This window comes from Perca fluviatilis, chromosome 11 (assembly GCF_010015445.1).
Source record: "Perca fluviatilis chromosome 11, GENO_Pfluv_1.0, whole genome shotgun sequence".
Lineage (NCBI taxonomy): Eukaryota > Metazoa > Chordata > Actinopteri > Perciformes > Percidae > Perca > Perca fluviatilis.
In genome coordinates, this window is record NC_053122.1 from 5,021,135 (window position 1) to 5,047,910 (window position 26,776).

At 43.2% G+C, this 26,776-nt stretch overlaps 1 protein-coding gene across 4 annotated transcripts in view; it reads right to left on the reverse strand.

Moving 5' to 3' along the window:
• efr3a (EFR3 homolog A (S. cerevisiae)) overlaps positions 1-26,776 on the reverse strand; it is a 168,594-nt gene that overhangs the window by 125,874 nt on the left and 15,944 nt on the right. The window lies entirely within an intron of this gene.

Below are 26,776 nucleotides of genomic sequence, written 5' to 3' on the forward strand. Positions count from 1 at the left end.
GCCGAAAAGCGACTAGTTTGCAGGTATGGTTTTCAGGATTTGGAAAGGCACTGATAATGTCCTCAGAAAAAGCTTCAGTTACAACTCAACAGAAGGCTGAAACTAACTTGCAGAAGTTGTCCCGACTACCTTCAAACCCAGGTTCGAATTATTAACTCAACTTTATGATCCAGCTTCCATTTATATCTTGACCTACATTAAATGAGTCTCTACCTTAATACCTTTTTAAAAATCATTACTACCCTGTTATTTTCATGTTGTGTTGCACCTCCTACTCATCGTTTAATCGTTCATATAAATCAGGTTAAACTGCCTCTGTATCACATTAAATGTGCTATATTGTATCTTGCTTTATGTAATTGCTTTTTCCGCCCACAGATCCTATTGCACAGCTGGCGTCTTCCTTTATGACAATGTGCAGAATTGCCTTGGTCTGTAGACCCATATCCAATTTGGGGGAACATGCAACATCAAATCTGAATCTTAAGTGTCCTATCTGATGCTTCCCTCACAGACAAGACTATATCTTTAAGTACGGACCTCCCACCAGCGGCCACGGTTGGTTGTCATTTACACGATACAGTTTAAATCGATCTTAAACAAAAACCACAACAGCTACAGCATTCACACCTTTCGCAGAAGAAAATGAAAGGCTTCCGTCTCACGTGTCATTGCGTTGTTCCCTCGTGATGATGTCATCACGTTACGTGGCGTCCGGTGCAGAACTGTGTGACACCATTCTGTTGCAGATGAAACCATCAAAACGCCTTTACACTCTGCTCAAAATTTTTTGCATATGCACATCTCAAAAACAATACAAAAATATACATAGTCAATATAACTTCTGGAGTGTTAAGAAAGATTTTGTTCATGTTTCTACATTTAGAAATCTTCTCGATCAGTGTGTTTTGGGTGTTTATTTCAACATGACATCGTGACTTTGCGTAACTTTCTTAAAGCCAAGTGGCGCGTTATCTGTACGCATTTTGAGCTATCCATGTTTAGGTCTAGGCTGCATACAGCGGACGGCAGTCTGCAACGTCATAGCGTAAACATACACGCCACTTTATACAGCCGCGTGGCGTGTTATCGCGAGGCTACGGTTGGGTTTAGGAAACGTCACACGCGGGTTGGGTTTAGGGAAAGAATAAACGTGGAAAGGAAACGTCACACACGGGACACGATCCCCGGTCTCCTGGGTGAAAGTCCTGTGTTTGACCCATCCTCCCCCCCCGACCAACCTCCCTACGCAGATTTTCGCCCTTTCATACTACTCGCTACGGGGTCAATTCACACACAATCGCAAGGTAATGTAAGTCAATGGAGGCCAAACGGCGTTGATAAACACGCTAAAAAGGGAGTATGCGTCTTGATAACACGCCAATAATGGCATACGAAATTGGCGTGTCATACATACGCCACTTCATGACATCAGTCTGATTTTATTTAGTAAAATTGGATGAAAACTCAAACCAATTTTTGTATTTTTTTTTATTTGACACAATTTCAATACATTTAATAATTATTAAATATGTATCGACTTACATGACCTTCTAGCTTTGGTTGTACAGATTTAAGGGATATGAAACATTTGAAGCTACTCCGAGAAATGTCATCACAACAAGCAAAAATACCAATGTAGGCACTGGCGGGCCGATTAGATTGCGTATTGAGTTTTTGTGCCTTTTAACATATTGTGAAAGTACTGTAGATTCTGATGAGTCTCTTATTCTGGGAGAGCAAAAACATGTATGTTTGAGCCTCAGACAGAGGTTATTAATTGGTGTTTCCCATTATTCATACAGTACAGCGATTTCAGATGGATTGGAGGGCATCAGATATCAAATAGTATCGTCTTGAGCTTATCAACCATCCCTGCAGCACTGCCTTATAAACATTCAACCAGTGACCAGAAAAACACCCTGTACCTAGCGATAAATGAGTTCCGCTCGAATTGAATTATGATCCAGCTGTAGATAGTGGATTTGTTGCGGAGGCGGTGAAAGATCAGTATTTCTCATTTAAATATTCATGTACGGCAGACAAAGGGAGGAAATGGAAACCGAGTCAAATGAAATCCCAGGGTTCATGTTTCCGAGACGGAGGAAGAGGAGGACGCAGGTGGCGGCAGCGGAGGACGGGGAGCAGGAGGGTGTCACGAGAAACTCGAGCTCAATGGAGGCACTTGGGTGGGAAGGTATGACATTTTGACGCACACATCCACAATCTCGGCACAGCAAACGGACAAAAGAATTGTTTTTTCAAGACCACTACTATACAGAGAGCACAATGAATTGAAATGATTGCACACAGACTAACAAAAACAAAATACTCTCCAAAAAAGTATGTGAAATCCTGACAATTCAAAGGAAAGGAAGGAAAGTTCATAGACTTAGATTTAAAAAAAAATTAAAAGTACCGAAAACTATCAGTTATTTAAAGGAACACGCCGACTTATTGGGAATTGAGCTTATTCACCGTAACCCCCAGAGTTAGACAAGTCGATACATACCCTACTCATCTCCGTGCGTGCTGCAACTCTGTCTGACAAACTGGGAACTATATTCTCAGACAGGCTTGCTGCGAGCATATCACTCCACCCAAGTACTATATTCTTCCGCCTCAGAATATAGTTCCCGGTTTGTTTAGGGATAGAAGATGGCTGTGTCTCATGTTACGTTGTTTTTTGTACATGCTCTGACTCTACAAATCACAACATGTAAATAGGAACATGTTGGCGTTATTTTGTCACTTATTCGGAGCAGTAGGATTACTGGAACCATTCACCTGCCTGTTCTGTTATGGGCTGATGCCGCTGGAGCCGACAGACAGCGTTACAGCACGCACACAGATGAGAAGGGTATGTATGGACTTGTCTAACTCTGTAACTGAGGGTTACGGTGAATAAGCTAAATTCCCAATAAGTCGGCGTGTTCCTTTAAGTGTGTTACTGTCTGACAAAGGCCCTGTAATGGGAAAAATTACATTTAAGCATGGTTCCTTATATTTTTATGTTTTATTTCTACTTTAATTCTCTCACATTATTGAAAGACAGTTTATCTCAGTTTCTGCTAAATTGCTGAGACGTTCAGTCTGGAACATGATGTGAGCACTGTTTGTCTGAACAGATAGGGGCTACAAGATCACCCTAAAACTATCTCTAGTTTTCCCATGCCAGTTAAGATGTAACTGGGGGGGGGGGTGAAAGTCGTACAGGGAGGAGGAGGTGAGATGACTCCGAGATGTCTCTTGTATTTCTTGATTTTCTTCATGTGTATCAGATTGCCTGTAAAAATTGTAGTGTCATAATAATCCAAGTGTGTGTGTGCTGTCACTCTGAAGATGCATATAAGCCTGGTGTTTCTGTTCACTCATTGGAGAAACTGACTCCACACTGGGCTGCGGCCTTTTGTGAAATCATGTTGCTCCTATTTGCAAATATATCTTTAATAAAATACAAAAACCCAACTTGGTTTTAGTCTCAGACGGTCTTATTAGTTTCACTTTACTAAACTTTGAAACCTCTTCCCCTGCTGCAAAGGAAACTTCCACTACAGCCCCAACACAACCAAAACATATTGGAGTTAAGGGCCGATCACACCAAGAACGATAACTATAACGACAACTATAAATCTATAGTTTTAAAAATTATTTCTAACTCAAGTGGATAGTGGAGTCCACACCACGACAGTGGAGAACTAGACCGTTGGGATCACTTTCAGAACCATTTGATGAACGATAGAAACACTGACAGCCAATCAGAATCCTTCTGAGTTTACAGCCTGGCACGGCGGAGAGAGACACTGACAGCCAATCAGAATCCTTCTGAGTTTACAGCAGTACTTTAAAAGTATTTCTCGTGTCACAGAAACCACAGAGAGTGAATCTTGCGATTATCTTACCGTTGGCGTTTGCTTCGGCGCCCCGGGGATTGCCGCTCAGGACTTTTTTGGTTCATAAAATGCACCCGAATTCACAAATATGTGGGATATTACTACAGACATTCCTGTAATCGTACGTTGCAACGTCTGCTGTGATGTATCATTATCAGCTGGAGCGTGCGGCGCGTGCCGAACGTCGCCATTTGCAGAACGTTCTCGCTCAGCAGTGTGGACGCTCACATCGTTATAGTTACCGTGGCATGGACGGCCCTTTAGAGTGATTTTAGAGAGATAAGTGGTTCTTTTAGGGTTGTTGGATAGCCTTGAATTCCCTTCCTGATTCATTGTGATATTTGGATGTACCAAAGATTTTCAATTTTAAGTTTAAGATACGATGTTCTCAGGATTTTTAACGGATTCACGATGCACCGTTACATCCCTACTGTTTAATGTAACCAAGACATCATAAAAGAAATACATTTAGCTCAGTTTTAAACAGAGATATTGACATTTCTTGTCCTGCAAATCACCAACCAGGTCCCGCCCGTTTCTCCATTTTTCTCAAGAAAGGATGCTAGCAGCAGGATATAAGCCCATTACATCAATCATCTCAACATGGTGTCCAAACCATCACAATTTACTTAAATGAACAACATGACCTCCAGATCAAGCAGTCCATTGCCAAAAAATCCACAGGAACTGCAAAATGACGACTCGGCAGGGAGCAAAAAAGATTTACAGGGGGTTTTCAGCACTTTAGGCTACCGGGGGTCCTACTCAGTACCAGAGAGGTCTGGCTTATAGTGAGGACCCTCAGAGTACAGCCAGTGACATTAGGGCTTTTAGAAACACATTAAAACAGAAGCTGCCCTGTCTCCAGCCGGGCGGTTTCATCAGTCTGCCACCGAGGGGGTAGCGCACGCCGAACAATGACTCCAACGGACGAGCCGGGAGATCCATCAAAAGCGGCGGGGAGGGGGGGACGATTGCCGCACCGGTCCATCCATCTCAGAGCGAATTACAGCCACCGCCAGGGAGAAATCAACCACGGTAGGAAAGGAGGAAGAGGGTGAGAGGAGAGGTGAAGAGAGTCAGGGGGGGGAAGAAGAAAGGGAGTGAGAATAAGAGGCATGGAAATAGAGAGAAAAAAAATATATGAAGGATGCAAGGAAAGAGGGATGAGAATGGAATTAAAAAAGAAGACAGGAGGAGGACATTGAGAGTTGGTGGAAGGGAGGAAGGAAGGAGGGACGAAAGGATGGAGAGATGGGAGGGAGGATGGGGACAGATGGAGCGTGGGAGGTGGAGAAGAAATTGATGCAGGAAATATAAATTAATGAAAAAGCAAGAGGGAAAAGAAAGCAGAAGGCACAAGATAAGGGAGAAAAACACGAAAGTAGAATGACCCAGAGGGTCTCATAAAAGTGAGAAGAAAGGATGGATTGATGGATAGGTTGATGGATGGATTGATGGATAGATTGATGGATGGACTGATGGGTGGAGGGGACGAAGTAGACGATGAGAGAAGAGGCTGGTTGGGCTATCAGGTGAAAAATGAGCCCAATACTCGGTCTGTTGTCCCTCCTCCGTCCAGCCTCCACCCTCCCCTCCACCTCCACATGATTAATCTCTGAAGAGGCTCAAGACCAGGTCATCCATCACCAATCTGATGTCCTAAACACACCCTCGGCACACAACACGTCATCCAACAACTATAAAAAAAACTATTCCTTCTTATTTATTGATGCTTAGATTTTCCCAAGTGAGACGCTTTCAAGAGGATCATGAAACTCAATGAAATGTTCAACCCAGGAAGAGAAATAAAAAGGGCTAAAAGCTCCTCAAACCAGCCTCCGTCTCAGGGTTGGGGGTGGGTTAGAAGCTCATAAAAGTGTAGCTGGTGGGCGTCCATGGGGGGGGGGGGGGGGAGGATTTAGCCGAAGATACCTCCTCATAAATCCTCCGAGAGCTCAGGAACCTTCGGCAGTTTTGAAAGGGTTGTATCTCAGTTCATCCTTCAGCTCTTGGGCAGAACGAAGAGCCAGTGCTCTCGGCGGTGACACGCCCACTGACCCATTCTCTACAGTCAACGGTTTATTTTATCCAGGACCATGGTCTTTAACCAGGTAGTGCTAGTTGACAGCCTGACGTGGATCCTACTCAGATTCTAGTCAGAATAGGAGTCTGATGCTGCTCCATTGGGCTGTGATTATGGGGCGGGTTTCAACCGAAACCAGGAAAGAAAATGCCTCTGCACTCAATCGGATAGACCTACAACCAATCAGAGCGACGGAGACACACGTCACAGAAGCTGCAAGTCAAAGGCTGTGTCTCAAAGCGCCTACGTGCACACTTCAAACACTTAGTTTTAAGTATATCGTGTAGATGACGCAAAAAGTTTAGTGCACTGAAAGTACCCAGATGACCCCCTAAAAACGGTCAAAAAGTTCAGCGTGGAACGATGGGCCCTACTCGCACTAAACGGGCGCCATCTTGACTAAGAAGCGGAAAGGGGAGGGCCCAGGGACGTCGACCGGCAGCTGACTGGACGAACGCGTCACGGGGGTCTGGCTCCTCCCGGATTTCACAACCGAGCATGATGGCGGCTGGTTCAGAATACGATATCGTATTTTACGACAATAGTTCACCAAAATGTGTTTCTGAAAACATGTTAAGCGAGAAGCAGGCCGTGCAGTTGCTGAATCTGTCTTCATTTCAGATCGACAAAGATCAGTTTAAAAGATTTGCATCAGATTTTCAGAGGCGGCGAGCCGAGCCGACCGCTCGTCATTTCCGGTAAGCGTTTTAGCATAAGTGTTCCTTTTGGGACAATACTAACCATCGAAAGTGGCCACTACGGCAGGACGTGGTCAGTGCAGATTCACTGTATGCCGAATGAGACACAGCCAAAAAGGCAGGCTTCGACAGAGCAAAGACTGATGCTATATGCTTTTTAGAGGTTTGTGTGCAGACATATCATTCAGCCTGGTTCTTGTGATGTCACACAGTGTCAAAGTGCTGTGGAGACCCGGTGACACCGACATGATGAGAAAGTTTCCCCGGCTGCGAGGGAAACGTAATTGGCGTGCCACGGCAGAACAGGAAGGACAGCGGAGGCTCCGCAGATCCAGTTATTAAATCTGACGGGACTGTGATAAACCAGACAAAAACAACTGATTATCAGCCGTTTGATTCCCGACCTCCGCTAATTAAATCGCTGTCCAACAAAACAGACGTCGGTTCCCAGCACTGCCTGCGTCATGTGATTCACCAGGAAATCATCAGAGTGTGGAGGAGACTAGGTGCCTTCAGTCTGTCCTCTGGTTCAACTTTGTGCTTCAGCTCTCACTCTGGAAACTCCCAACCCATATAAGGACCCTGTGTGTGTCACGTTTCAGCAAGCAGACACACTCCATATACACACGCACACACCTCGATAAGACATCTTGTGCATGCTCAGATGTCTTTGCACGGAGTAAATACTGTGGACAACTCAATATCCATCTCGAAGGTCCCAGATGGCAGCGGCTGCTTTACGACAGCACTACATGCAGTCAGTCATGGATGAACACAAATCCTCGCAGGAAAAGCTTTCTGCTGCATTTGTATCTATCTATGTGTGTGTGTGTGTGTGTGTGTGTGTGTGTGTGTGTGTGTGTGTGTGTGTGTGTGTGTGTGTGTGTGTGTGTGTGGTGTTTGCCTTGAAGTGAACCTGTCAGAACATGTGTATTAAAGTGCATGTAGATGTTGAAGAGTGCCGGTACACGTGTATGTTGGTGTTGGGTCTGAAAGGTTAAAAATCACAACAGAAACACGTGAAGGGGAACTGACCGGCAGATGATGGACCGTGTGAACTGGTCACTCACTGTGCTGCTGCGTAGGGTAGAGTCTGGTAGGACCAGGCTAATGGACCAGAATCTGGTAGGACCAAGCTAGTGTACAAGAGTCTGGTAGGACCAGGCTAATGGACCACAGTCTGGTAGGACTAAGCTAGTGTACCAGAGTCTGGTAGGACCAGGCTAATGGACCACAGTCTGGTAGGACCAGGCTAGAGCTGCCCCCCCCCCCCAGCACCACCCAATATACACAGTAGTGCTTCCCCTAGGTTACCTGCTTTAGTTACCTTATTTCCTTATAAGCAAACAGTGCTCCCTGCACATAAAAACACTATGAATGTGAACTTTGCCTCGTTCATGACAGTGCACAGAATAAATATAGAGGAAACACAAAAGACACATTGTATAATTGTTGTCATTTTTGGCATAAAAAAGAAGATCTCTTGACTCCTATCCATCCATCTATCCATCCAGCCATCCTTCCATCCAGCCATCCATCCTGAAGCCCTGCCAGCTATGTTTGATATATTTGCAGAGACCAACCAGCAATGCTTTTGAAACCCCACCATATCCCCCTGGGGGAGACAGTAACTGAGACCTACCACCGCCTAAAGAGTCCTTTACTACATCTGCAGTATGAACACAGTGTGTGTGTGTGTGTGTGTGTGTGTGTGTGTGTGTGTGTGTGTGTGTGTGTGTGTGTGTGTGTGTGTGTGTGAGACGCCTGAGTTGATGGCACCTCCTCTCATATCTGACAGAGTGTCGTCCACTGGCTGTGATGAGATCACGGTGATGAGGTGTCAGCGCGATAATGAAAATGAAGAAGCTCTGAAGTGTTTGCTGTGAAACCTGAGGGATGGGAGGGGGGGGGGGATTCTCTGGGAATATCTCTGCTACTTAACTCAGCTTTCAAAAAAAGACAACAGACACGAGTGACACCGACACAGATGGCAGCTTTGAGAGGAACCTCAGTGGGCCACGTCTGGAGTAACTTTAAAACTGCAGAATGAGTGACTGAAGGTCAATATGTTTTAAATGTCAAGAACTGCCATTACTCACAAACTCATTCACATTTCGCAGGTTGCAGAATCTCCACAAGGGGGAGCAGTTCAGTGACTGATATCAGTCCTGCACCTGCAAACCTGCTACGGAAATGTAGACATGTTGATGTCGCCCCCTACAGGTAAAGGAAAGTTACAGTAACGCAGGTACCTGAGCGACTTAAAGCTATAGTGCGTAGTTTCTGTCCCCCCCCCATGAGGAACTCTAAGTAATGACAACAACACTGTCGGAGCATCATCACGACAAACGCCTTAAGCGTGAGTTATGGTCCTATGGAGGCTCCACACAGAGCTTTCACCGTAGCCTACGTAAGTGGCCTGATGTTTAGACTTGTGTGCTGTGTGTGCGTCAAGACGGCATGTGTGTGAGCGAGGGAGAAGTGAAAGAGTGCTGACTCTAGAGTCCTAGTGAGAGAACCAAAGTGTCTCCCCTGTGTTTTCTGACCACGGTGGGAGATCTGGAGCAGGAGAAGTTAACCCTCTCCTTGATTTCTTGTTGTTGATGGACAGGGGTGTCAAACTTAACTTCACTAAGGGCCACACTGGAAAAGGAGAATCGCACCAAGGGCCTGACATATAGAGTTTATTGTCATGCTTTTATTTCGAAAAAGTCAAATATCTTCGACTGTCTCATTATATAGTCTTCTCACTTACAGTTTGGTCCACATAAAGCCCTGAAAATGGCAGCAAATAGTTCCTTAGAAATCTTAGAATTTAGCAAATCAAGCAAAACAAAGATTACATTTAAAAGTCAAGCAACCTGTTTTAATTTCAAAAACTTTCTGCTTCTGTGGGAATTTCTGTGAGCCTTAAAATCGGCAAATCTACCCCTCAGCCATATCGCCCAGGCCTAGCAATTAATCAAATTTTGATCACGATTCTTGAATTCGGCTCCTCGCGATTACAAAAAAACAGAGCAATCGAGAAAAAGGATTATTCTAAAAGTGCAACAGGAAAAGTATGAAGGGATATTTTTACAGTTCAAGGTGTTTTTCAATGTCGGTTTGTTTTTCAGGTTCAATAAATGCAACGTCTTTCCAGAAGTCAACGAGTAATCATGATAAATGCTCCGGATTTCAGTATTGACAAAAAAATTATTGTGATCATGATTCTATCCATAATCTAGCAGCCCTGGGGCAAATGCATCTGTCTCCCCAGCATTTCAAAAACATAAAGCATTTATTTGCGTCTCTGAGTAGTTCAGGACAAGCCCCAAGTCTCCGGGGATGAGCCTGAAAGGCATCAAAAGACTTCTTCCATTTTCTATCTGCAAAGCCCTGGATATCATGTCCTCTCACATGGGGCGTTCAGGCTGAGCGACGTCCAGCTGTGATCATCAAAAAAACCAGAAAAGGAAAAGGGATCAAACCCCTGCTTTGATTTTCCACCCCCAGCGTGCCGAGATACGAGTCCGTCAAAGAAAAAAAAGAACATAAGAGAGGAAGAACCGGTGAAACAGGTCTCCTGGCTCCTCCGGCTGTACAGATCCCGCTACGTTTAGTTTGATTCCTGAACACGAGAGTGAAATATGACCAATCCAAATGTTTCTTACAAGCAGAAGCAGCTGATGAATCGGATGAACAGACCTTACGGTAACGGCAAGTAAAGTGAGACGGTGCCGAGTACGGGAAAGCACAGCAAACATTCAATCCTAACCCTTTTAGCAGCTGATTCCTCGCTCAGATCAAATGGCCGAAGAACTGAATGGGGCTATTTCTATTTTTTCTTCTATGTTTAATCCTATTGCGGGGGTTTCAGAAATGTCTTAGAGCGTCATAACAGATTGATTGGGCTGGATTTATATCATTTCTAAATCCAGAAATGTATATGGAAGTACGCATAAGCGTCGCGTACAGCAGCTATTTTTATTTCGGCGCCCATGTTATCCAATCTGTCCGGCCACACCGGGCGCATAGCGGCGGCGGCGCGCGCGCTGAAGCGATAGTTTCGGCGTCTCCTCCATTTTATGGCGCAATACGCGAGCGTATGTGTCAACCCCGGCAGTTTGATCATACAGGAAGACCACAGTGCAGCCGGATGCTTTACCAAAATAAAACACATTTCAAAATAAAGCCGCCAGGTTCGTGGTGATTTTGGCTATCTTGACTTCTCGCAGTGAGACACGCGATGAGGCACACGGAGAGAGAGAGACCGAAGGACGGACGCATGCGCGCGCGCACACACACACACACACACAGCTGTACTATTATTGTGTTCATGTTGTTGCTGATGTCATCAGTGTTGTTCATATTGTTACATTGTGTTGACATGACGAATGTTAACGTAATGTTTTATTGTCTGCATCCTCCTGGACTACTGGATGTAGAGAGAGAGAGAGAGAGAGAGAGAGAGAAAAAAAAAAAAAGAAAAAAAAAGAGAGAGAGAGAGCATCCTCCTGGACTACTGGATGTAGAGAGAGAGAGAGAGAGAGAAGAGAAACATCCTCCTGGACTACTGGATGTAGAGAGAGAGAGAAAAAAAAAAAAGAGAGAGAGAGAGAGAGAGAGAGAGAGAGAGCATCCTCCTGGACTACTGGATGTAGAGAGAGAGAGAGAGAGAGAGAGAGAGAGAGAGAGAGAGAGAGAGAGAGAGAGAGAGAGAGAGCGCCATCCTCCTGGACTACTGGATGTAGAGAGAGAGAAAGAGAGAGAGAGAGAGAGAAAAAAAAAAAACCGAGAGAGACATCCTCCTGGACTACTGGATGTAGAGAGAGAGAGAGAGAGAGAGAGAGAGAGAGAGAGAGAGAGAGAGAGAGAGAGAGAGAAAAAAAACCCATCCTCCTGGACTACTGGATAGAGAGAGAGAGAGAGAGAGAGAGAGAGAGAGAGAGAGAGAGAGCGCATCCTCCTGGACTACTGGATAGAGAGAGAGAGAGAGAGAGAGAGAGAGAGAGAGAGCATCCTACTGGATGTTAATGTGTAACATGTGTCCCTGTTTATGTGCTTTAGCAATACTGTATGTCAATATGGTCATGCTAATAAAGCCTCTTTGAATTGAATTGAAAGACGTGACTAGACTTCAGGTTCCTCGCTGAAAGACACGTCAGCAGTTCAAATAAAGCTCTGGTCTGCAGGGACCCTCTCAAAACTCCAATTTAGAAATCCTTTCTGCTGCTTCCTCTTTTTATTGACTCAGCGTCTCAATGAGGCAGCGAGCAGACTGCCAAAAGCCACCGCCGGCAGACATCTAACAGGCATATGGTGCTGTTTACGCAACACCACGCGAGTTTACTTGTGCTGAAGGAACACATCTGCTGCACCCACAACAGCCCAACGATGGCTCCGTCTCAAGGACAAATGAGCCAAGAAGGAGAAATCGGTTACAAAATAAGAGTTGACTTTTTGGTCTATATTTCAGACGTTTAAAGCACTGCAATGGGGAATAAAATAAGACAGAGCTGTTTTTATACGGAGGGAAATTGTTGTGCAGTAGTTGCAGTGCAAAGTATGAAACATGCCTTGAGCAGATACTCGGTTAATCCTGACGAAAAGGCGACAAAAAAGGTGGCGAAAAAGCGACAAAAAAGGCAGCAAAAAGGCGACAAAAAAGGCAGCAAAAAGGCGACAAAAAAGGGCGACAAAAAGGTGGCGAAAAGGCGACAAAAAAGGCGTCAAAAAAGGCACCGAACGTCATATTTCCCTCCTGTTGTCCTCGGGTCAAATTTGACCCATTTTCAAATAGTTTCTACAACAGAAATTTGGGTTTCCATCAACCAAACTGTCAAAAGAAATAACGTGGATGATTCCCTACAACGCTCTTCACAAGTGAAATAAATGATCAGTTCACTACTTTCATTGAATTTGGGTGTTTTATTACATTTTATAGCATTTGAAGTTTTTTTTTTTTTAATGAAAGAACACTGTAAAAAAGTGACAAAAATGTCGAGAAAAAAAAGCTTCCAAAACGTGGGAATGAAAAACAACAACAAAATTTGTTTCTTAAAGCGCAGAAGATATCAACAGAAACATCTGAAGTGACAAGAAAACTTGGAAAAAAGACGCGTTTCCATTTTAAATTGTGACGCAGAAAAACAAAAGTTTGCATGGTCGACGGGAAGACAACACGAGGGTTAAATATACAAAAGAAAAGAATAAAAACTAGATTATCTGTTTAACGAGCAGAAAACAATGCTGATTGTTTAGTAGTGTCTTAATACAGCTCTAACTGGCTGTAAAGAGCCATGCATTGAACCGCGACGTTAATATCAATGAGATAATATATTACAGACAGTAACACATTGTTTCTTGTGAATTACTTGTGCGTGTGCGGGGAAATGTGATTTCAGCGCAGGTATGGCGGACTCCGCCTATAACAAAGAAAACGACTATATAGAGAGGTAATTACAGAATATAATATGACCTCTCACTGTGCCTTCAGTGTAACTGCTTGTCATATAAATTGTATGGTATATGGTAATAACACGGTCCGCTGCATAAGCATAAAACGTACCATTTCGAGTGAAAAAACGAACAGAAAATCCAAAATAAGTCAAAGGTACAAGACTGTGTACATATCGTCATTTCAGAGCGAAGGAACTACTCATCCCATAAACCACCGCGCACCACTGAATAAAGGAAGCTACGTTAGTTTAGCTAACGGCTAATTCGGCTAACTGTTAGCTGAGACAGCATGTAATAACGTTAAAAGACCCTCAAAATAAAACCTGAAAATAACCGTTAAAATATATAACGGCTGTTACATCAGCTGTAGCCTGCTTTCCCCAGTGTTTAGTTTGAGTTAAGGTTATTTTAGACTGAATCAAGCTGTCAGCTAGCAGTTAGCCGAATTAGCTGTTAGCCAAACTAACGTTAGCTTCCCGGCGGGGGCTAACGGCAGAAGCGTGGAACAGATCGTGATTCGTGCAGTGTCGTAAATCCTCGTGACGGATCGTGCAGGCAGCGCGCCCTCCTCCCCCTCCTCACCAGCATGAGTTCCACCAATCAGAGGCGTCACTGTGGGATTGTTCAGGATTGTGGGTAATGAAGTACTTCTCCAAGACATCGCGAATAAAAGAGGTTTATCTCAAAACAAGGTTGGTGCCCCATGATTTTTGGCGTCTATATGATCATATATAATCGCTTAGTCACATCGGCATGCTGGTTTTAAGTCTACCATCGACGGTTACCATTTTATGGCTTATATACTCCAATTTGTCAATGGAGAAATTGCATTGTATTTTTACTTCCGGAACGCTGTGGGCGGGACTGTTGAGCTCTATATCGGCCCAAGAGTGCATCAGCCTTTCTGGCATTCGCCAGAACTGCCAGATTGCCAGCCCGCCCATGTATGTATATGTATTTTAATGTTATTTGAGCCGGCCCTGTCAAGGACAAGTTTTTCTTATCTCATCTCCTACAGTCCAAGGGGACAGTTAAGAAAGACAGCAGCCTGTACACATGACGTGACTGCGGAGAGCGTCCAGCAGCAGACCGAGGCAGCGGACCGTGTAATTACCATATACCATACAATTTATATGACAAGCAGTTACACTGAAGGCACAGTGAGAGGTCTTCAGGTCTGAGAAACTAGGGCTGCACGATATGAGGAAAATATCTAATTGCAAATATTTTGACTGATATTGCGATATGATTCACGATATTAGAGGGAATAATCATTTTCACTGATTTTTTTTTTTTAAATGAGTGTGATTTTTGCGAGGATCTGTTCCAAACAAAGAGGTTTTCTTTAGTCTGTAGGATACAATTTGTAGGCCAGGATGTCTCTGCAGCACCAAAATGGTTTGACAACAAATTTGGAACTATTGGGTACAGCCCTACTGTACTCTACCTTAAAGCTACATTGTGTAAGAATTTCTCCCATCTAGCGGTAAAATTGTATAGGACAACCAACTGAATATGACATTCTAGCCCCTACCATTGCGATCGCGTTGTAACTCCTACGGTGGCCGTATTATTCCAAGATGTACGACTTCGTCCGGGAGTGTTCCTTCCAGCGTAATAATAGTTTTAGTTTTTTTGTTATTTTGGAACCATTTCATTGCTAACATCAGCTATCAGGTTCCCAAACGAATGCAAGCTAATGTTAGTAAAGTATCAGCGGGATCCTCCATCTTCAACAGGCTTTCAAATCTGCCGGCAGATCGAGTAATCGCCCCCTGGCATTCGTCACGGTGCCACTGAGTGTAAAAGCACGAAAGGCGGAGGTATGTCCCTCTTTGGCTAATGTATTTTAAAAGATGGAGGCGCAACATGGCGGCAGTCATTCGAGCGACGCCCCGTATATATTCTGAATGATTCTGAATGGCAGATTCTACGCTTACGGGAATACTTTGATTAGTTGGTGGAAGTAATTACACATGAATGAGCACATATTTGTGAAAGAACGTTTTTTTAAGAATCAACTCAAAACATTACTCAATGGACCTTTAAATAAAGCTTTTTACAGGCTTACAGTCTTCAAACCTGTGGGCTTTATTGTACATTTCCGTTGGTTCATACACCGACGCATGGTTCGGGTAGATTTACGTTTAAGATTTTGGAAACATTGGCCTCATGGAACCAAAAACAATTGATCCGAGTCTCCAGCATGTGATGTTGAATAGACAAAACGTTGTGGAGCTGCTGCCGATGACCGTGTATGGAAACTAGAGTTAGTGGAAACTGTGGCTCCGTTCTGGCTGACCGGCCAGAAACAGACGCTCATTTTCTGCCTCCAAACAGCAGAAATATGAACAAAACGCAGTCTGGGTTCATTCAAATGCAGTCAACGTGGCACATTTAAAGGCCATTACACCTGGCATCACACTCTTCGTATTATTTATTTCCAAAAAAATGGGATTTACAGAAGGGGGATGATATATACTTCACATGTTTTGCCCTGTTATGACAATTATATGGTATATTGTGTACGTACAAATGGTTCATGAGAAATTTCTTGTTAAAAAGTTTAGTTTATTCAAAAAACTTAAAGCGCCCATATTATGCTCATTTTCAGGTTCATAACTGTATTTTAAGGTTGTACCAGAATAGGTTTACATGGTTTAATTTTCAAAAAACACCATATTTTTGTTGTACTGCACAGCTCTCTCTCACTGCTGCAGATCCTCTTTTCACCTGGTTTCTGTTTTAGCTACAGAGTGAGACCTCTTTTCATCTTCTTCTTCTGTACTATCTTTTATTGCACTCGCACATGCTCAGTAGTTCAGATGTAGATCATGTCAGCTAGCTAACTCTAGAGACAGTAAAAGAAAGCCTGTTTCTCCAACTTTGGTCAGTTACAAGGCAGGATTAGCTGGGAGACTTCTAAATGAGGGCGCACATGTAAGTAGGCCTGTCACGATAACAAATTTTGCTGGACGATAAATTGTCCCAGAAATTATTGCGATAAACGATAATATTGTCATCGAGAGACCATTTGCATCTAATATAATGATAATGGCATAATAATACAGGTACACCTTTTCAAAGATCAATACACTTTTATTTCTAAATAATATTTAACACTGGAACTGGAAGACATTTTAAATATCCAGAACATGTCTTTGATCTCCTTTAGTATGTCGTCTTTCACGCTGATGTACAGTTGTGGAATTGCCGTTTGTGACACAAGTTCTCAGACTACAGACTCTGTACTACATTTTACAATTATTTAACTCTAAATATTAAATTTAAATAATATATAATTAATAAATTAAATCTATCTGTATGGCTATCTGCCACATGGCGCATAAATGTACCAAAATAGTTCTGTTTTTCAGTCTTCATTTTGGCGGGCGCGGCTTCTGCTCCTCTTCAGGTCGGAGCTTCGGCTGGCGGACACACACACACACACACACACACACACACACAGGTGCAACTCTGACATACTTTCCACCTCCGTGTCCGCGGACAGCTGTAGACTTGTACCGTTAATGTTCTGTGCATTGTCGGAAACATGCAGCCACTTTCCTGAAACCGCCTATGACTGACCAGCGGGCGTTATGTCCGGAACCCGTCTCCACAGTCTCCACCTGCAGGTTGTCAGCTGTGTGGTTTGGATTGAAAGGGAGAAACGAGACGTCAAATAACACGGTGGATATCGCTCATATAGGCCTATTACTTTTTGACGGCGCCTTAACTGCAAAGTGCTGCCGGGGAAACCCTGCTCCAACTCTCAACTAGCGTTTGTCTGTCTCTGTCTCTCTGTCCGCAGTCCCCGCCCACAAAGACCATGCGACTGACAAGAGGGTTCACTCCTCGTTACGCTAAGGAACCGAGTGGTCCTCCAGTCTCTTTGGTAGAGAGAGACGAGGAAAACAAACAAGCATGCAAATGGAAATTATCGCGGCCGGAAAAATTATCGAGCTCATTTTTTTTTATCGTGCGATAACTCGATTTATTGACTATCGCGACAGGCCTACATGTAAGTAGTTCTTTTGTAGATTATGGTGAACTTGTGTGTGTTGTTGCAGTGCTTTGCTATTGAGAACGACGTAGCATGCTAGCGTTAGCATGCTAATGCTAACGGTTAGCATGCTAACGAGCTAACGGTTGTGGTTAGCCAGCTCATTTCGGACTGTGACGTCACAGTCCGAGCCGATTTTGAACAGCTCACCAGGAGACTGAAGGCAGGACACATTCAGAAACCGTATCTCACTCAAAACAGCATGGATGGATTTTTTTCAAAGTTTGTATGTGTGTGGAAGCACCAGAGACACAAAAGAACACCCCAAATCCCAGAAAAAGTGTTTTTTTCATAATATGGGCACTTTAAAAAAGTTATATTAAAGGTTGATTTGATTGAATTGGTGTTCCTTCAAAGATAGTGTAATAAAATGCTGAATGACAGTTATTTATAATGACTTCTTCGTTTCCTTCCTAAAGTGCTCATATTCTGCTTTTTGACTTTTCCCCTTTCCTTTATTGTGTTATATATCTTTTTTGTGCATGTTGTAGGTTTACAAAGTGAAAAAGCCCAAAGTCCCCCCCAAAGGGACTTACCATCTCCAACAGAAAACACTGTTCACCAACTGCTCCAAACAGCTCTGTTGTAGTCCAGCCTTTACTTCAGAGACAAACATGGGTCACTTTGTAACACACGTTATAATGCTCACCTAGCTGCTAGCATGGCACACCCTCATACTCTGCTTCTGACTGGCTAGTAGTCCTTACCTAGGTACTGTCAGGGCACGCCCTCATACTCTGCTTCTGACTGGCTAGTAGTCCTTACCTAGGTACTGTCAGGGCACGCCCTCATACTCTGCTTCTGACTGGCTAGTAGTCCTTACCTAGGTACTGTCAGGGCACGCCCTCATACTCTGCTTCTGACTGGCTAGTAGTCCTTACCTAGGTACTGCACATGTGTAGTCTATCTCCTTGACCTTCCACTTCCGGGATTGCTATGTTGCAGACGGAAAGTCCGCCGGATTTCACTCATTTAGGCCGGATGTCCGTCCCCTTCCTCTTTCTTTGTGAGGACTATGGTTAACTGCTCCTCAGATCTCTGCAGGGTAAATCCAGACAGCTAGCTAGACTATCTGTCCAATCTGAGTCTTCTGTTGCACGACTAAAACAACTTTTGAACGTACACATGTTCCACCAAAACAAGTTCCTTCGATGTAGCATAGTATCGCGATATTTTCCATGGCAACACTGTACCGATACACAGACGCCAAGTATCGATATGTTGTTATAAATTATATGTGTTGGTCAGTTTGCAGCAATAAGACTGAAGTGAGATGAACAAACAGATGTTGACAAAGTTTCCATTTCGGGACATCAATTGTAATTGGGACAAAAATTTGAAGATGGGGAAAAAGGTAATAAATTGCAATATATCGCAGAATACTGCAATATGTTTAAAATCGCAATAATAATGTATTGTGACATAAGTATCGTGATGATATTGTATCGCGATTTCGAATCCTAGTCCCTAGTACATAGTTTGTTGTTTAGGTTTTAAAAGCGATGGATTGATCACCAAAAATCCTCCGGAACGCAAAAACAAATCTGGTTGGAGAACCAAAAACTACAATCTGTTAAAGAGTATGCGAGAAATACTAATGCTAGCTTCACTTACAATTTATGCAAAAACAACTCACTAACTAGTCAAAGAACCAAAAATACGCAGTCTCATTAAATACTGCAAACTAAACAAGTACCATGAATCATAAACTCAGCAATCAATATTTAGGAACTAATAACCCTGCTTGTTTAGTCATGGCTTTGCTGGATCTTGGCATGCTCGATCAATACCTTATTAAGTTTAATCATGTGTGTTTGTGCTGGGGTTTAATAAATATGAGAAGCTGCGGAGGCATTGAAGACGTCGGTGATCCAACACCAGACTCAATAATAACTTAGTATGGTCATATTTTATTTCAACTTCAGCACAACACACCAACACAAGCTTGTGTTGTCCTCGGGTTTTATATATATATATATATAAAAAATTATATCATAAACATGGGTTTCTTTCAACCAAATTGCCCAAAAATAACATGGATGCATGGATGTGCTTCGAAGGTTAGATTCATGATTACTTTCTTTGAACTTTGGGTGTTTTATTCAATTTCATAGCATTTGAAAAAAATGTTAGCAGCTATTTTTATATCGGCACCCATGTTATGCAATTCATGGGCCCGCACGCTGTAGGGGTCGTTTCGGCGTCTCCTCCATTTCTTGCGCAAGACGCAAGCGAATGTGTCAAGCCAGACAGGAAATCACATACAGGAAGACAACAGTGCAGCCGGATATGGTCATTTTTGGCCGTCTTGACTTCGCACAGCGAGACACGCGATTGGACGCACTTTCTATGATAGAGAGAGAGAGAAAGAAAGAGAGAGAGAGAGAGAGAGAGAGAGAGAGAGAGAGAGAGAGAGAGAGAGAGAGAGAGAGAGAAGGATTGCTTTGTGATAGGCGCGTAGAAATACGCGTCCGGCATGATTTAAGACCTAGAACACAATACTTGACTGAATTTAAGACATTTTTAAAAAGGCATACACATACACATTGATTTTGAAACTTTAGACTTTTTAAGACCCCACGGAAGCCCTGACCAATGGTCAACCCTGTAATATCGTCACAATATAGACATTGATGTACAGTATTTAGTCAAGAACATTGTGATTTTGGATTTTCTTCATACCGCCCAGCCCTAATCCTGACATGACTTTAATAATTTTAATTGTCTAAATTCCTGGTACAAAATGTTTTTAGCAGTGAGCTTCATGAGCAGCGAAGGGTTGGAGTCAGAAATAGCCTTTGTTTTTGTTTTTTTAAAGAAGTTGTGTGTCTTTTAAGCCAGAGAAAATCCAATTAACTGAGATTGCTTCTGAATGAATCTCTATCAGCGATCACATCTTCGGGATCTGCCACAGACTGAATTAAACTGATCACGTTAAGACTTTTAGCCGTGGGCAAATCAATTAATCCTGCAGCAAAGAAAGAGGACTCGGTATTCTGGGAAGCACAGCGGTGTCAGTTTACCCCCCCCCCCGATTTCATTTGGAAATGTGAGAACATTTCTCAGGCGTTGAATACGTCCCTGTGAGGCTGCGAGTGTGAAACCGAGCATGTAACAGGAGCCCAGATCAGATAATAAAAAGGCACACATCGCCAACATCTGACCCCCAAATTCATCCGACTTTCATCTTTGAAAATATTTAACAAGCGCTTCATTATACGTCAGATTTGCATATTTATTCACTTTGCTGTACACAGCCTGAGATTCATTTTCTACTCTCATTTACTCCTCTCTAAACTTTGAAGAAGCTCTGTTGAAGAAATAGTCTGAGATTTTGGGAAATAAAACGTATTCGCTTAGCTGCTTAGCATAAAGACAGGAAGCAGGGCGAACAGTTAGGGGTTGGGGGGAAACTATACATAGTATCGCAATATTTCCCGTGGAAAAACTATCGATACACTGGTGACAAGTATTTATCTTTTATATATATATATATATATATATATATATATATATATATATATATATATATATATATATATATATATATTGCACATGAGAATTTCACTTTTTTAGAATTAGAATATTAAAATCAATTGCTTTTTCAGTCAACTAGATTGTGCAGTTAACTTGTTTTTAATTAAAGATAGAACAGATGTTGACAAAGTTTTCCTTTGGGTACATAATTTAAAGTTGCTCCACAGCGCTGTGGAGGAGGGTCTGGCGAGTCCACACAGCATTCCGGGAGGGGAGAAAAACGCCCTCTGGTTTATTGGCATTTCTTTGAACCAATCACAATCGTCTTGGGCAGCTCTAATCGCCCAGCGCCTCTGCATTTTGGTGGAACACGTGCACGTTCAAATGTAGTTTTAGTCGTGCAACAGGAAACTCAGATTGGACAGATAGTCTAGCTAGCTGTCTGGATTTACCCTGCAGAGATCTGAGGAGCAGGTAACATAGTCCTCACAAATCCACCGAAGGTTAGAATGCCAACACAAAGAAAGAGGAAGGGGACGGACATCCGGCCGAAAAATAAGGGACATCCGGAGGAATATCCAGCGGCAACGGAGCAATCCCAGAAATGAAATGTCCTTGATGTAGACTAGGCCTCTGGTGATTCCCAGCCCAAGCAAACAGCTAGCGTGGCTCTGTCCAAAAGATAAGAAAACTGCCGTACCAGCACGTCTAAAGCTCATTTACTAATCTGACTAAAGTTATATCTCCTTTGTTAATCTGTACAATAACAAATTGTCTAGCCTGTGTGTCAGATCCAACTGAAAGAACCAATACTTTTATTCAAACGGATATGTTAAATTAAATAAATAAAAACCCTTTCCTGCAATTAATTCAGAATTGTGCACAGAGTTCATTCCAATATTAGATTGAGATTATCAGCTAGTCCGTGATGATGCAACACTTAAAAAAAACCCGGGCCAATAGATTCACATCATCACTACAGTACGTGAAAACAGCCCAATCAAAATGAGGAGTCAGAGTGCATACACACACACACACACACACACACACACACAAACACACACATCAGTTCCTATAAAGCCCTTTATAACCCAGGTTTTAAATAGGCCTCCATTAAAAAAAAAAAAATTAAAACACCCATCTCATTAAGCAATTTCAGGCTCTGGCTGTGTGGAATGACTTCACGTTGGATAAATAAATTTGTGAAATTGGACCTAAGTTTCAGAAAAGAATGATATTTTTTTTTTTTAAACGTCACAGCAGTCAAGCAGATGAAAGACTGCGACCAGAGGAGCAAAGAGAAAACAGAAACTGGACTCAAATTAGAAAGAAGTACTGCGTGGCCGGGTTTGTTCAGTTGGTGGAGCGGGCGCATATATAGAGGTTTACTCCTCGACGCAGCGGCCGCGGGTTCGACTCCGACCTGCGGCCCTTTGCTGCATGTCGTTCCCTCCCGCTCTCTCCCCTTTCATGTCTTCATCTGTCTGGCTAAACAACTGCTGGCATCCCGGAGCTCTGTAGCCGGCGTCCCGGATCTCTGTAGCCGGCTCACAGTCACCTATTGGCGGCTAAAGAACTGCCGTTGGTAGCCGGCATCCAGGAGCTCTGTAGCCGGCGTCCCGGAGCTCTGTAGCCGGCTCACAGTCACCTATTGGCGGCTAAAGAACTGCCGTTGGTAGCCGGCATCCAGGAGCTCTGTAGCCGGCGTCCCGGAGCTCTGTAGCCGGCTCACAGTCACCTATTGGCGGCTAAAGAACTGCCGTTGGTAGCCGGCATCCAGGAGCTCTGTAGCAGCTAAATGCAACCTGCAACTGCTGCTCGGATTTTATCGTTCTATTGCACTACAGACGTTCCTACCGAGGATAAAAATAATTCAACAGAGGCAGGGATGTGTGGACCAGAAAGGGGAAAAATCCCACACATCCCCCCTGGAAAATCGCATCCTGGTTATACCCACCTCAGTACGAGCCACCTTCAGATAGAGAACTACAAATCAAAAATCCTTGTCTCATTGAAAATGTTAATGTACAATACAGGTCAGGAGGAGGAAGAAAAAAAAAAAAAAAAGGCGGAGGGATATCTTCACACTCAGGACAAAAATCACATTTGATTTTCTGGCTGAGAGGTTTCCCACTTGTCAGACTTCATCGGATCAGGAGTCTGCAGAGAACCTTGAAGCGTAAGTGAAAGCAGGGCTGATCTGATGCTGAAGTCTGTATGTCTGACCGATTGTTTTGGTATCTGCAGAGCCAGTCCTGAATCGCTCCAGTGCACAAACAACGGCAATTATACGTTATAAGTTTGTGAAGAGGATACACAGATTTTGATAATGAACCACTAAACACGTTACAGACCGGACCTTTAAATGTCTCTTTTCTCAGGATCCATTCAAATAATGATCAGAAGAGTAAAAGGCCCCGACACCCCAAGACGACCGCCGGCCGTCTCAGCGATCGGCGCCCTAGTTTGTGCGGTTGAGCGCAAAGAGTCAGCCTTCGTCGGCCTTTTTGCGGGGTCGGCCACGGTCGGTGGTCTGCTGAACAGCCAATCCATCGGATTGCCATCCATATGACAAATGTGTCTGTTTTCCATGAGCAGAAGCAGCTTCTACAAGTTGTTAAGTTAGGGAGCTATGGGATGCTCGTTTATGTGTTGGGGGATTTTCTCTTTTTTTGTGTTACTAAAGCCTTTCACAATGTTCTTTTACCAAACCCAACCTTTACACGCATGTGTTATGTTGCTAAAATAACGACTGGTCTCAACTTGTAATGCAACAACTCTCTTCCTTTATTCCCGGGAACCCGAAGGCACAAAAAACAGCACACACCTACGGTGGCCTCTCAGTGTCAAAAATGTGCAACGTGACACAGGCATGCTGAATAATAGAACTAACAATGTGCGACGTAAAACAGTCATCCTGAATAACATAACTAGAGCTGTATATATGTATACTCTATGTATTACATGAACACAACAGCATGTGATGTTGTTCTCGCGATAGTACGGCACGTTCCTGCGATAACACGCGACGCCACGTGGTGTGTATGTTTACATCCGCTGTATACAGCGTAGACATACACGTGGAAAGCTCAAAATGCGTACAGATAACACGCCATTTGGCTTTAGGAAAGTGGCGTGTATGTTTACGCAAAGTCATGTTGGTGGTGGTCAGTTTGCAGCAATAAAATTGAAGTGAGATGAACAAACAGAGAAATGTATCTTTTTAGATAAAACAGATGTTGACAAAGTTCCCTTTTGGGGACATCATTGGGGGGGGTATGTTTAAAATCGTACTAATATCATATTGTGACATAAGTATCGTGACATCAGTAGGTAGTATCGTATCATGAAGCCTCTAGTGATCCCCACCCCCCTCCCTCCTAATATTAGTTTGATCTGCCATTCTATCGGGTTTTGCAAATCATAATGAAGTGTTCTGAATTTGAAATAAAAGCTGTAATTGTTATCTGTGCTGATATTTAAGCTCAGTGCTTTGTAATCAGCCTACAGAATAGGTGGTTAATATGAATGCATGCTGCATTAGCAGTATGTGTGTATATCTAAAGAGGTCAGCTGGTTGTTAGTGGGTCTTGTTTGCATGTGTGGGTCAGTCCTGTATGTTTTACAGTCAACTATTCTGACATGTGTGCCGTTCCTGTGTGCATTCGTCAAGTGTGTTTGTTTGTGCATACATCTGCAGGTGTGTGTGGGTGTGTGTGTGTGTGTGTGTGTGTTTTTTTTTTTTTTTTTTTTGTTTTTTTTTAAGCAGCGTGCTAGCAGGCTGGTTGGGATTGACTTAATTGAGCATGAAAGACAACAGCTGACCTCTGGTGCTTCCACGCTGCCGCCAATCAAACATCTGCCAGCCCCGAGGCTCAAGGACGAACGCTAACCACCGAAAACACACACACACACACACACACACACACACACACACACACACACACACACACACACACACACACAGTCCTTCATGCTCAGATTCACCTGTGGACACAGTCTGCACACCGACAGTCTGCCTGCACGCAGACAACTACGCTAAGTCAGAGATCTTCAACAGGGGGTCCGGGGCCCTCAGAGTTACTGCAGCGGGGGCCACACAATTCTTGTTAATTCTTTGAACATTTTTTTCAAAAATTAAAATGTCTCAACGTGAATCCAATATATTATTAGCAAATATAAATCAGCCTATTTGTGAAAAACAAACACATTTATGATAAGCTTACCGGCCTATATGTAAGGTAGTCACTAAGGTAGCCATCCACAGATACAGTTCATCCTAAATATTTACTGAGCCACATTTATGCCAACAAATACTTTATTGGCTTAGTATTCTATGCACTAAACAGGTATGTATACTTTAGGCTGCCCAAACATTACTGTAGGCCCAGTTTATTATGCAACTTCATTTAATACAATCTAAGTAGTAGGGGGTCCCTGCTCCGTCTCTCTTTAAGTTAAGGGGTCGTTGGCTTAAAACAAACGTTGAAGACCACTGCTGTGAGGTTTCTCCATTTCTGGATGAGGAACGTTTGAGTTACAAATGTGTGAATATCTCAGTAATCTTCCGGACTAGCAAGCTTGTTTTTTCAGTTGATTTATTCAACATTTCCAGTCAGAGTGGAGAAAATTACAGAGTAGAGCATCAAAGATTGATCGATTGAGAGTCAAACTTCTCTGATGTCAGCTTGTTAAATATGAATATGTTCTAGTTTCTTCTCTCCTCCTGGACAGCAAACTGAATATCTTTGAGTCGTGGACATAACGAGACATTTGAGGACCTCACCTTGGGCATTTTCTGACATTTTAGAGACCAGACAATTCATCCAGAAAATAATCCACAATGAAAAGAATTGACTATGAAAAGAATCGTTTTTTGCAGTCCTAGTATGGAGTGCACTATGGAATAGTATGGAAGGTTGTTGATGAGGTTACTGGGACTACAGTCGCACCATTCAAATGTTCACCTGGGAATAAATGTGAATGTTTCAGAAGAGTTACCTCCAGAATCTGTGCTAAGCTAGGATAGTTGGAGCCGGTTACCTCCAGGATCTGTGCTAAGCTAGGCTAGATGGAGCCGGTTACCTCCAGGATCTGTGCTAAGCTAGGATAGTTGGAGCCGGTTACCTCCAGGATCTGTGCTAAGCTAGGCTAGATGTAGCCAGTTACCTCCAGGACCTGTGCTAAGCTAGGCTAGCGGTGGGGGCATCAGACAGAGTTACAACACGCACAGAGATGAGAAGGGTATGTATGGACTCCTCTAACTCTGGGGGTTACGGGGAATAAGATAAAGTCCCAATAAGTCGGCGTGTTGCTTTAACAGGATGAGGTGCAAAACTTCCAGAACACAAATCAAGTTTGGGAAAATATTAAACTTGATTTGCTGAATTTAAACCATAAAAAAACATTACAGAAAGTGTTTTTTCCCCGATTTTATGCGCTCTTATTTGGCCATTTGTTATCTGATTACTGGATTTAGTTGGTGAGAAGGAGGAAGAGGAAGGTCATGGATCTATGACATCGCTAAGACCTTCCTGAGCTGTATAAGATTATGCTAATAACGCTTCTGTCCTGGAAACTGCAACAACCTTCGCGCTAGAAAGCTACACGCTGAAAATGTCAAGTTTTGTAGATCATTTGGACGGTGCAACGAGGCAGGCCTGCTTGGTTCTTTCGGGGAATGATTGTAAAGATTTACAAAGAATATGTTCAGGTCATTTCCTCTCTAACGGACGTTTTGGGAGCGATTGGTGGAGATTGCTGTGGATGAGGTACACAGGGAGATAAACTGGAAAGAGCCAATGAGGTTTAATCATGTATCAGCCAATTTAAATAGCTTACGTTACTGTATTATGTTAACAGATAACAATTTAATATTGTATGCTGCGTTTTCTTTTCCATGGTGCAAATGTTCCACCAAAACAAGTTCCTTCCTGGGACTATTTAGCAGAGCCGCCGTCGCTGAGTCAAGAGCTTAAGACGATTGGTTTAAAGAAATGCAAACAACCCACAAAGTTTTTCCCTCCTATCCCAGAATGCACCTATGGTGTTGCCAGACCCTACTCCACAGCGCTGTGGAGACAGAGCTGGGTATGCGAGACTGTCCCGAAGAGACCCA